The sequence below is a fragment of the Cervus elaphus genome, chromosome X, assembly GCF_910594005.1.
Source record: "Cervus elaphus chromosome X, mCerEla1.1, whole genome shotgun sequence".
NCBI lineage: Eukaryota > Metazoa > Chordata > Mammalia > Artiodactyla > Cervidae > Cervus > Cervus elaphus.
The window spans coordinates 30,519,952-30,532,916 of NC_057848.1; the positions used below are offsets into that span (position 1 = coordinate 30,519,952).

General features: G+C 35.9%; 1 protein-coding gene and 1 non-coding gene across 3 annotated transcripts in view; one reads left to right on the forward strand and one right to left on the reverse strand.

Annotated features, from left to right (window-relative positions):
* Positions 1-12,965, reverse strand: part of NUP62CL (nucleoporin 62 C-terminal like) — an 86,009-nt gene that overhangs the window by 2,148 nt on the left and 70,896 nt on the right. The gene's annotated exons all lie outside the window — the stretch shown is intronic.
* Positions 7,721-7,827, forward strand: LOC122691015. The gene has a single exon (XR_006340265.1). It is a non-coding gene; the product is annotated as a U6 spliceosomal RNA (small nuclear RNA).

Genomic DNA, 12,965 nt, shown 5'->3' on the forward strand with positions numbered 1-12,965 from the left:
ATTTTAAAAAATCAATGAAATGTTGAGAAACACAAGTCAGCATTATTAAGAGAGCCTTACCATAAATATTTTGTCATGTTTTCAAATTGAATTCTCGACTATTTCTGTATTAACGTACTTCATATTTTTCAGAAGTGTCATTCTTTAAGGGCAAAAACTGCACCTAGGCACTTAACTGTGCAGAGTAATGGTCCCATGATATGCATCAGTGATTAGTCCCTGCATGTGTACATGCTAAGCCACTACAGTGGTGTCCAACTCTTTGCGATCCTATAGACTGTAGCCCACCAGGCTCTTCTGTCCATGGGGTTTCCCAGGCAAGAACAATGGAGTGGGTAGCTGCTTCCTCCTCCAGGGGATCTTTTCAACCTGGGGATCGAACCTGAGTCTCCTGTGCCTCCTGCATTGCAGGCAGATTCTTTTACTGCTGAAGGCCTATTAAATTATATGCCATACTAGAAGTAAAATGCTAGTAATAGTTGAAATTTGATGGGAAATAAGCCATACACATTTGCTATTATTTACAAAGGAACTGTACTGAACAATATGAAATTGAAATTAATAAAACAACTCCATTCACAAGAGCATAAAAAAGAATTAAAACACCCAGGAATAAATAAAGATAAATTTGGGAATAAACAGCAAATGAGCTATAAGACTTGTACACTAAAAACTATAAATCACTGCTAAGAGAAACTAAGAAGATCTAAAAAAAATGAAAAGATATTCCATGTTCATGGACTGAAAGACTCAATAGTTTTAAGATGTCAATTCTCCACAAATTGATCTACAAATTCAATGCAATGCCTATGAAAATTAAAGTGGGCTATTTTTTGTAGAAATAAACAAGCTTTAAAATTTACATGAAAAGACAAAGGACCCAAAACAGCTAAAATAATCTGAAATAGAATAATAAATTGCAGGAATTATATCACCCAGTTTTAAAACTTATTACAAAGCTACAGTAATCAAGACAGTATGGTATTATCATAGGATAGCCACAGAGATCAACAGAACAGAAAAAAATGCCCAGAAAAATCTTATATTTATGGTCAATTCATTTTTAACAAAGGTGCCAAGATAATTCAATAGGGGAAGCATACTCTTCAACAGATAATACAAGGACAACTGCATGTCTACATGGAAATGAAGTTGAACTCCTACCTCTAACTATGAACAAGATAGACTACTGGTTAAATCTAAGAGCTAAAATTATATTTGGAAGACAAAACACAAATGTCAAACAACTGATGAATGGGTAAACAAGATATGATATGTACATACACTGGAATACTACACAGCAATGAAGAGCAACACAATACAGATATATGTTACAACACAGATGAACCTGGAAAACATTAGGTCAGACAGAAAAGGCCACATATAATATGATTCCATTTAATTAAACTCTCCAGAAAAGGCAAATCAATAAAGACAGAAAGTAAATAAGTAGCTGCTTAGGGTTCAGAGTAGGAATGGGGATTAACCACAAACAAGCTAGAGAGAACTTTTAGAGGTAATGGAAATGTTCTAAAAGTGGATGGTGTGATGTTTGCACGGGCCTATATCTTTAAACAACTATTGTTTAAGACAGCATATTTGTGTGTTTAAAATATTTCTTAAAAATGACTTCCCCCAAAAAGGTTCTGGTAAAACTGCTTCCAGCTAGTTCCATTCTGTTTAGGGACAGACGTTTTCTTTACCTTACTTGAAGTGAAGTGAAGTGAAGTTGCTCAGTTGTGTCCGACTCTTTGAGACCCCATGGACTGTAGCCTACCAGGATCCTCAGTCCATGGGATTTTCCAGGCAAGAATACTGGAGTGGGTTGCCATTTTCTTCTCCAGGGGATCTTCCCGACCCAGGGATCAAACCTGGGTCTCCCGCATTGTAGGCAGACGCTTTACCATCTGAGCTACCAGGGAAGCCCTTACTTAGTCTACTTGCAAATATTTCATATAAAGATTGCAAGATTTTCATAGAAATTTATGAAAATTAGCAATTTGGTCATTAAACACAAGCACAGCCTTCTACTATAATTACTTTTAAGCTATACATAAAAATATTATTCGATGCTATTAAATTCACTATCAACAGAAGCAAAGTATTCTCATAAACACTACTATAGTATACCTCTTATTCTCCTTTTAGAAAAACAATTGGGGTATTAAAGGAAAAAATAATCTGACAAAAAATGATCAAAAGACACAAATAGGCAACTTAAGAATGAAGTACAAATTGTTTATAAATATTTTTTAAAAAACTCAACCTCATTAATGACAGGAATGTAAATTAAACAAGGGAAATATTATTTTCTTCTATAACAGAGCAAGGAATGATAACAATGATAATGGTGGTAGTGATGATGATTTCAGGTGCAGAAAAATGAGTACCTAATGAATTGTATGGATGTGAGAGTTGGACCACAAAGAAGGCTGAGCACCAAAGAATTGATGCTTTTGAATTGTGATGCTGGAGAAGACTTTTGAGAGAGTCCTTTGGACGGCAAGGAGATAAAACCAGTCAATCCTAAAGGAAATCAACCCTAAATATTTATTGGAAGAACTAATGCTGAAGCTGAAGCTCCAATACTTTGGCCACCTAATGTGAAAAACTGACTCACTGGAAAAGACCCTGATGCTGGGAGAGTTTGAAGGCAGGAGGAGAAGAGGATGACAGAGGATGAGATGGTTGAATGGTACCATTGATTCAATGGATAGGAGTTTGAGCAAACTCCGGGAGATAGTGAAGGACAGGGAAGCCTGGCATGCTGTAGTTCATGGGGTCGCAAAGAGTAGGATACAGCTTAGTGACTGAACAACAACAATGAATTGGTGGTGAAAATATAATTAGGGAAACTTACTTGGAAAGAACCATAAGTCAAAAGCCTTTAAAACAAATATTACTCCTAATTCAGCAGTGTAACTTCTAAGAATTTTATCTATGTCCAATAACCATGCATATATCCTAAAATTTACCTACATTGGGGCTCACTGAAGCACAATTTAAAAAAGCAAAAAGCTAGAAACATTAACTAATATGTAACAACAGGTACTAGTTAAATAATAGTGTATCTTTATAATGTAAAATTTAACAACCATTAAAATGTAGACTATTTAATAATATGGAACAATATTCATGTACACATGTCTGTTACATCTGTATCTCTTTTTCCATCAAAGATTGAGTACAGTGTGCTGTGTAAATATCAAGGGACAAATAAATTTAAAACATATATACTGGCCCCCAAGTTCATCTCCAGTGAACCAGTGAAGTTGCTCAGTCATTTCCATCTCTTTGTGATCCCATGGACTGTAGCCTGCCAGGCTCTTCCATCCATGGTATTTTCTAGGCAAGAGTACTGGAATGGGTTGCCATTTCCTTCTCCAGGGGATCTTCCCGACCCAGGGATCGACCCAGGTCTCCTGCACTGCAGGCAGACGCTTTACTGTCTGAGCTACCAGGGAAGCTCAAATTCATCTCAGACAATGCTAAGTTCTGAAGAAATAACTAAGATATAACCTCTATCATCAAGAAGCTCAAATTCCAGTAATGAAGGTAAATATGTGAATAAATAACTACAACAGTGTATGATAAATGCTGACAATATTGTATATAGAACAAGTTATTAAAAACAGGAGTCAAGGAAGGCTTCATAGAAGAGATGGTCTGAGCAATTACCATGGGAGACCATGGGAGCAATTACCAGACAGACAATGATGGGGTGGGGTATGCCAGGAGAATCATCTGAATATCCAAAAATATGGATAAACGAATACTGAGTGTTTGCAAAACCATAAATATTACTCACACACAGAAAACAAACTTATGGTTACCAAAGTGGAAAAGAAAGGAGGGACAAATTATGGGTATGAGATTAACAGATACAATCCACTATACATAAAACAGTTAAGCAGCGAGGATTTACTGTATAGCACAGGAAACCATACTCATTATTTTGTAATAACCTATAATGGAATATAACCTGCAAGATACCTGAATCATTATGCTGTATTCCTGAAACTAACACAATATTGTAAATAAACTATACTTCAATTTTAAAAAGTAATGCTGCAAACAAAAGATGAGGCTGAAAAATAGGTAGGGGCTAGATTATACATGGTACTCTGTATATTATGCAAATAAAAAATATAGAGCAATGGTAAGTACTGAAGACATGATTAGCAGAGAGTATCGTTATATCAAAATCAATCTGGCAGTTGTGTAAAAGTGAATTGGATTGGGGTAACACTGGGAAAATGAGACCAATAAAAGACTAATTAAAGATTTAAACATATGTATTTATTGCTGCCGCATTCCAAAACACTTGTGAAATGGCAGTAAGGAGATTAAAAAAAAAGAAGAAAAACATAAAAGCACAAAACCACAAGGACAAAGATGTAAGAAAGGAGACAAGAACAAAATTTTGAAAACTGTAACATCTGAACCCTAGAAAGGATTTGGAATTAGCAGGAAAAGGTAATTCAAAGTGGTGCTGCACTATTTACAACAGCTAGGACATGGAAACAACCCAGATATTCATTGACAGATGAATGGATAAAGAAGATGTGGTACATATATACAATGGAATATTACTCAGTCATAAAAAGGAACGAATGTGAGTCAGTTGTAGTGAGGTGGATGAACTTAGAGCCTATTATACAGAGCAAAGTAAGTTAGAAAAACAAATATCATATATTAATGCATATATATGGAATCTAGAAAAATACTACTGATGAACCTACTTGCAGGGCAGGAATAGAGATGGAGACACAGAGAACAGACATGTGGACACAGTGGGGGAAGGAGGAGAGGGTAAGATCAATTGAGAAATTAGCATTTACATGTATACACTATCATGTGTAAAACAGGTAACTGGCGGGAAGCTGTTGTATAACACAGGGAGCCCAGCCTGGTACCAGAAAGGTGGAATGGGGGAGGGGGTGGGATGGGACACACACACACATATATATAAACACCATATACCCATGGTAGTATATATATTATGAAAGGTGGTGTTAGTCACTCAGTCATGTCTGAGTCTTTGTGACCACATGGATTGCAGCCCACCAGGATCCTCTGTCCATGGAGTTCTCCAGGAAAGAATACTGTAGTGGGTTGCCATTCCCTTCTCCAGGAGATTTTCCCAACCCAGGAATCGAACTGGGGTCTCCTGCATTGCAGGCAGATTCTTTACGATTAGAGCCACCAGGGAAGCCCCACATATATTATATGTATTGCACAATTATATATCTAATTGTGTACTGCATGCATATTTTATTAATAATACATTACACATGGATAGAGAGAAAGAAATGGTGTGGTAAAGAGAGTTAAATCCTCACCTCTCACTTTGGGAAGTTAGTACAGAAGGCCTAAAATGGAAAAGCTACAAAGTAATAGTATATACGTTTTTTAGAGATATAGACATGCTTTTTTAAAAAAGAGCTAAAACAAGGAACATGTTTCTGGGGAATGGGAAATGTGATGTGGACAAGGAGCTGATATTTTTCATACCTAATAAAACTGCTTTACTTTTAAGGTAGGAGATGAAGACCCTAAATAAGGCAGTAACAGAAATCTGCTTAAAAGAAAAGATTCAAGAGCTATTTAAAAAGTATAATCATCATTGGGTGGCTGAGCAGTAAAGAATCCACCTGCCAATGCAGGAGACACAAGAAACATAGGTTCGCTCATTATTGAATATCAATACTCACTCCAAGTCTATGCCCTAACCATTAATGTTGAAGAAACTGAAGTTGAATGGTTCTATGAAGACCTACAAGACCTTCTAGAACTAACACCCAAAAAAGATGTCCCTTTCATTATAGGGGACTGGAATGCAAAAGTAGAAAGTCAAGAGATACCTGGAGTAACAAGAAAATTTGGCCTTGAGTACAAAATGAAACAGGGCAAAGGCAAACACAGTTTTGCCAAGAGAATGCACTGGTCATAAAAAACACTGTCAAAAAAAACAATATGGAAATCAGATTAATTATATTCTCTGCAACCAAACATGGAGAAGCTCTATACAGTCAGCAAAAACAAGACTGGGAGCTGAGTGTAGCTCAGATGATGAACTCCTTATTGCCAAACTCAGACTTAAATTGAAGAAAATAGGGAAGACCACTAGACCACCCAGGTATAACCTAAATCATATTCCTTATGATTATACACTGGAAGTGATAGATAGATTCAAGGGATTAGATCTGATAGACGGAGTACCTGAAGAACTATGGACAGACGTTCATGACATTATACAGGAGGCAGTGATCAAGACCATCCCCCAAAAAAGAAATGTGAAAAGGCAAAATGGTTGTCTGAGAAAGCCTTACAAATAGCTGAGAAAAGAGACACTAAAGGCAAAGGAGAAAAGGAAAAGATATACCCATTTGAATGCAGAGTTCCAAAGAAAAGTAAGGCGAGATAAGAAAGCCTTCCTCATTGATACAATGCAAAGAAATAGAGGAAAACAATAGAATGGGAAAGACTAGAGATCTCTTCAAGAAAATGAAGAGATACAAAGGGAACATTTCATGCAAAGATGGGCACAACAAAGGACAGAAATGGTATGGACCTAACAGAAACAGAAGATATTAAAGAGGTGGCAAGAATACACAGAAAAACTGTACAAAAAAGATCTTCATGACCCAGATAACCATGATGGTGTGATCACTCACCTACAGTCAGACATCCTAGAACGTGAAGTCAAGTGAGTCTTAGGAAGCATCATTACGAACAAAGCTAGTGGAGGTGATGGAATTCCAGTTGAGCTATTTCAAATTCTAAAAGATGATGCTGTGAAAGTGCTGCACTCAATATGCCAGCAAACTTGGAAAACTCAGCAGTGGCCACAGGACTGGAAAAGGTCAGTTTTCATTCCAATCCCAAAGAAAGGCAATGCAAAATAGTGTTCAAACTACTGCACAATTGCACTCATCTCACACACTAGCAAAGTAATGCTCAAAATTCTCCAAGCCAGGCTTCAACAGTATGTGAACCATGAACTTCCAGATGTTTAAGGTGGATGTGGAAAAGGCAGAGGAGTCAGAGATCAAATTGCCAACATCTGTTGGATCATCAAAAACGCAAGAGAGTTCCAGAAAAACATCTATTTCTGCTTTATTGATTATGCCAATGCCTTTGACTTTGTGGATCACAACAAACTGTGGAAAATTCTTAAAGACATGGGAATACTAGACCACCTGACCTGCCTCCTGAGAAATCTGTATGCAGGTCAAGAAGTAACAGTTAGAACTGGACATGGAACAACAGACTGTTTCCAAACTGGGAAAGGAGTACATCAAGGCTGTATACTGTCACCCTGCTTATTTAACTTATATGCAGAGTATACATCATGAGAAATGCTGGGCTGGATGAAGCACAAGCTGGAATCCAGTTTGCCGGGAGAAATATCCATAACCTCAGATATGCAGATGATACCACCATTATGGCAGAAAGTGAAGAACTACAGAGCCTCTTGATGAAAGTGAAAGAGGAGAGTGAAAAAGTTGGCTTAAAACTCAACATTCAAAAAACTAAGATCATGGCATCTGGTCCCATCACTTCATGGTAAATAGATGGGGAAACAATGGAAACAGTCAAGAGACTTTATTTTGGGGGGGCTCCCAAATGGTGACTGCAGCCGTGAAATTAAAAGACACTTGCTCCTTGGAAGAAAAGCTATGACCAACCTAGACAGCATATTAAAAAGCAGAGACATGTGCTCGCTTCGGCAGCACATATCCTAAAATTGGAACGGTACAGAGAAGATTAGCATGGCCCCTCTGCAAGGATAATACACAAATTCGTGAAGCATTCCATATTTTTGTCAATGTATGACAAAAACGACTACAATATTGTAAAGTAATTAGCCTCTAACTAATAAAAATAAATTAAAAAAAAGCAGAGACATGACTTTGCCAACAAAGGTCCATTTAGTCAAAGCTATGATCTTTTCAGTACATGGATGGATGTGAGAGTTGGACTATAAAGAAAGCTGAGGGCCAAAGAATTGATGCTTTTAACTGTGTTGTTGGAGAAGACTCTTGAGAGTCCCTTGTACTGCAAGGAGATCCACCCAGTCCATCCTAAAGGAGATCAGTCCTGAATATTCATTGGAAGGACTGATGCTGAAGCTCAAACTTCAATACTTTGGCCACATGATGCGAAGAACTGATTCACTGGAAAAGACCCTGATGCTGGGAAAGATTGAAGGTGGGAGGAGAAGGGGATGACAGAGGATAAGATGGTTGGATGGCATCATTGACTCAATGGACATGAGTTTGAGCAAGCTCAGAGAGTTGGCGATGGACAGGGAAGTGTGGCACACTGCAGTCCATGGGGTCGTAAAGAGTAGGACATGACTGAGCAAATGAACTGATTCAACTGAATGAAATGTAAACAGCCTACCTTAAGTCCTGAATAAATAGCAGCAATCAACTGAAAAAAAGAAAAGTAAAAGGAGTTACAGACCTGGGAGGCCCAGGAGAGAGTGAAGATAATGAGTTTAGTTTTATACAAGTTTAATTTGAGGTGCCATGGGATACCTTAAGTGCAGATGTTTGTTACCATGAAGCTTTAGAACAGATAGTCAGAGAAACATTAGTGAAACTGATGGTTAGAGATGACAACTGAGGTTTCAAAAATGCTGATTATCAGGAAAGCCTTAGAAGAGAATACGTTTAGAAACAAGGAAAGGTTGCAAATAAAAACCTTACTTCCTAATTCCAGAAAACTGAAAAAGAGCAAAGCAAGCAAAAGGAAGGAAATAATGAAGATAAGACCGGTTATCAATGAAATTGAAACCAGGAACACTACTGAGTAAAAGCAAAGAAACAAGCAGCTTAATTGTTCAGAAAAAAAATCAGTAAAATTGATAAACCTCTACCAAGATAGAAAAAAATAAGAGAACACAAATCACCAACATAGAAATAAAACAGGGTATATCACTACAGACCCTGCAGCCAATAAAAGGATAAAAATCCTATAAACAACTTTATGTTTATAAATTAAATGACCAGTAGAAGTGCACCACAAATTATAATAACCACAAATTATGAAAATTCAACCAAGCTAATCTGAATAGACCTAGAAGCATTAAAGAAATTGACTTTGTATGTAAAAAGCTTTCCCAAAAGAAATAACCAGGCCCAGGTGGTTTCACTGGAGAATTCTACTAAATACCTAAAGAAGAATCAAGAACAGTTCACAAATGCTTCTAAAAGTAGAAGCCAGTATTACCCTAATAACAAAACTAAAAATGACAGTATAAAAAAGGAGAAAACTACAGATCAACATCTCTCATGAACATTTAAAAATCTCTCACCAGAGAGATAGAGGGTGATAAATTAAGAGGTTGGGTTTAAGATATACACACTACTATATAAAAGACAGATAATCAACAAAGACCTATGTATAACACAGGGAACTCTACTCAATACTCTGTAATAACCTATATGGGAAAATAATCTGAAGAAGAATGGATATATGGGTATGTATAACTGAATCACTTTGCTGTACACCCAAACCTACAACATTGTAAATCAATTATATTCCAATGCAAAATAAAAAAAATTAAAAATCTCTCAAACACTTAAAGATCCTCAAGAAAATTCTAGCAAACCAAATTCAATAATATATAAAAGGTACTAAAAACTAGGACCAAGTAGAATTTATTCCATAAATGTAAGGCTGATTCATTTGATGTTTAAAACTGTGTCAATGAAGGGACTTCCCCAGTCGTTCAGTGGTTATGAATCCACCTTGCAATCTAAGGATGCAAGTTTGATCTCTGGTCAGGGAACTAAGACCCTACATGTTGCAGAGGCAGCTAAGCCCATACACGGCAACTACTGAACCTGCACGTTCTGGAGCCCAACAGAGATCTCGTGTACTGCAACTAAGATCTGATACAGCCAAATAAATAAATAAATATTTTTTAAGAATGTGTCAATGTAATCCACCATATCAACAAGTTAAAGAAGAAAAATCATATGATTATATCAATTGATGTAGAAAAAGCAATTGACAAAATCCAATATTCATGAATGATAAAAATTAGTGATTAAAAAGAAGTCAGGAAAAGAGTGGAATTAACTCAATTTGATTAAAAAAAGCATCTATTAAAAAACCTATAGCTAAAATCATATACTGCTAGTGAAAGACTAAACTCAGAGGCAAGGCAAAGATGTTTGCTCTCATCACTCTTATTCAACATGGTACTGAAGCTCTAGACAGTGCAATGTAAGAAAAAGAAAGAAATAGCATACTGATTGGAAAGAAATAAAACTGTCCCTTTTTGCAGATGACGTAACTACCTCTGTAGAAAATCCCAAGGAATCAGAAACAAAAAACAAAACTCCCCAAATCAAACTCTTAGATCTAAGAAGTGAATTCAGCAAGCATACAAGATCAACATTAAAAAATGTGATTTTTATGTATTAAAAATGAACATGTGGAAACCAGAATTTAAAACACAATACCATTTATAATCACTACAAATAAAATGAAACACTTAAGTATAAGTCTAACAAAACCAAAACATATAGATGATGTGAGTGCTGAAAATTACAAAATGCTGATAAAGGCAGGCTCTTTACCATCTGAGCCACCTGGAAAGTCCTAAAAGAAATCACAGAAGACCTAAATATTTAGACATACTATGTTCATGCACGAGAAGATTCTACATGGGAAAGATGTCCATTTCCCCTCAAACTGATCTATAAATTTAATGTGTGTGTGTTTAGTCGCTCAGTTGTGTCCGACTCTTTGTAACCCCATGGAATGTAGCCCACCAGGCTCCTCTGTCCATGGAGATTCTCCAGGCAAGAATATTGGAATGAGTTGTCATACCCTCCTCCAGGGAATCTTCCCAACCCAGGGAAAGAACTCAGGTCTCCTGCATTGCTGGCGGATTCTTTACCATCTGAGCCACCAAGGAAGCCCTTGGTAGCTCATAATGATATAAATTTAATGTAATCCCTATCAAATCACAGCCCAGCAAACTTTTATGGAAATGCAAACTAATTAAAATAGCTAAAACAACCTTGATGGAGAAAAATAAAGTGGGAGAAATCAGTCTCCAAGATATTAAGGCTTATATGGGAAAGGCTTACATTAATGAAGAGAGTGTGGCATTGGTGGAGGGAAAGACATAGATCTATGGAACAGTGATTCCAGAAAACAATTTGATAAGGGAAAAACTTCCATAAAAGGAAAAAAAGTTGATCTAAACTTCTCACCTTATACAAAAATTAACTCAAAAAGCCTTAAATGTAAAATATAAAACAATAAAACTTGTAGGAAAAAAACAGTAGAAAATGGGGGGATATAGGACTACACAAAAAGCTCTTAGACTTGACACCAAAAACATGATTCATAAAAGGTAAAACTGATAAACTGGACTTAATTGTAAAACTTTTGTCCTATGAACAACTCTGTTGAGAATAGACAAGCTGCAAAGTTGGAGAAAATATCTGCAAACCACATAGCTACCAAAGGACTAGTAGTAGCTGGAATACACAATAACCTCTCAAAACAACAGGTGAAAAATCCAGTTCGGGATAACCAACAAGGACCTACTGTATAGCACATGGAACTCTGCTCAATGTTATGTGGCAGCCTGGATGGGAAGGGGGTTTGAGGGAGAATGGATACATGTATTTGTATGGCTGAGTCCCTTTGCTGTTTACCTGAAACTATCACAACATTGTTAATCAGCTATACCCCAATACAAGATAAAAAGTTAAAAAAAAATAGTAACCAACAATATATAATTCTCAGTAACCAAATGAATCATCTAGTCAAGCTTCATAATGTTCTAAATAAATAAACAAATATAAAGTTGAAATATATTGTTACATATTGGCATTAATTTATTATTTTTAAAAAGTGCTTTCTTATTTTAAAATATTTTAATGACACATAGTAAAAAACTAATGATATAATAAATATGGATATGTCCCACATGAAGGTTTATTTTATCTTACCCTGATAACTTTATTTCTTTTCCTGTTTTTAATAAAATGAGATTCCAGCTAGAGTTGATGCCCTTTGTGTAACTCCCCACAATCATACCATATACCTCTTACCTCTCCTGCCATAAACACAGACTTGAATTTGTGGTTAAATATTGCCATCAATGATACTATATTTTGCTGAATATGTCTATTTTCATAAAAATTACACAATGTGATTCAGAAGACTTTTATATTCGATACAATAGATATTATATTCTACACATAATTCTTCAACTTGCACATTGCACACATTATGTTTTTAAAATTAACCTACGTTGATGTAAGTCAAGTTTGTTCATGTGAATTTTTAAATACTTGTACAATATCCCACTGAACAAATATAACATCAACTTATTTATGCATGCTCCTCTTGATGGATATTTGGGTTGCTATATGTTCTATGTCATTACAAATAACAATTGCAATAAATTTTTAAAAATCCAATTAGAAAATGGACAAAAGATGAAAACTGACATTTCATCAAAAAGGATATGCTCATGACAAATAAGCACATGAAAAAGATGTTCAACATCACTAGTCATTAGGAAAATGCAAATTAAAATTTCAATGATATCACTACACATCTATCGGAATGGCTAAAAGGAAAAAAAAAAATAGTGAAAATACCAAATGTTTAGGACACAGACAAATTAGATCACTCATACATCACTGGTGGGCATGTAAAAAAGGTACAGTCTCTCTGGAAAACAGTGTATCAGTTTCTTATAAAATTAAACACTCAACTACCACATGACCTAGCAACTGCACTCTTGGGCATCTATCCCAGAGAAATGAAAACTTACGTTCACATAAGACTCTGTACATAAACATTCACAGAAGCTTTACTCATAAGTAGCCCCAAACTGAGAACATCTAAGATGTACTATAACAGGTAAATGTGTAAACAAATTGTAGTACATCCAAACCATGGAAAATTACTGAGCAACT